This window comes from Penaeus monodon, chromosome 15, assembly GCF_015228065.2.
Source record: "Penaeus monodon isolate SGIC_2016 chromosome 15, NSTDA_Pmon_1, whole genome shotgun sequence".
Classification (NCBI taxonomy): domain Eukaryota; kingdom Metazoa; phylum Arthropoda; class Malacostraca; order Decapoda; family Penaeidae; genus Penaeus; species Penaeus monodon.
In genome coordinates, this window is record NC_051400.1 from 28,486,325 (window position 1) to 28,486,626 (window position 302).

General features: G+C 33.1%; 1 protein-coding gene across 1 annotated transcript in view; it reads left to right on the forward strand.

Moving 5' to 3' along the window:
* LOC119581911 (cytochrome P450 9e2-like) overlaps positions 1–302 on the forward strand; it is a gene marked incomplete at its 3' end in the record, with an annotated part of 8,862 nt that overhangs the window by 3,849 nt on the left and 4,711 nt on the right.

Sequence of the window (302 nt, forward strand, 5' to 3'; positions counted from 1 at the left end):
AACCAAATAACTACCTACTTGTGTTTACATTCATAGGATTTATAATGTATTCCTACTTATAAAAAGAACTTAATCTTCAATTGCTTAATGTAATTCTCAAACTCACTCATTATACTCGGTAGTTACATGTTTAACGGGACCTGCTTCAGGGTTTTGAGATACAGTAACTTATGACTTGTTCTTATGCTATAGACATACTATATGCTCCTAGTTATGATTCAGGCTTAGGTTAAAAATTTAACCAAGCCCGGACTCTTATAAGGCCACATAAGTATAGCATTTAAGTAATCCGTTGTCTTCCA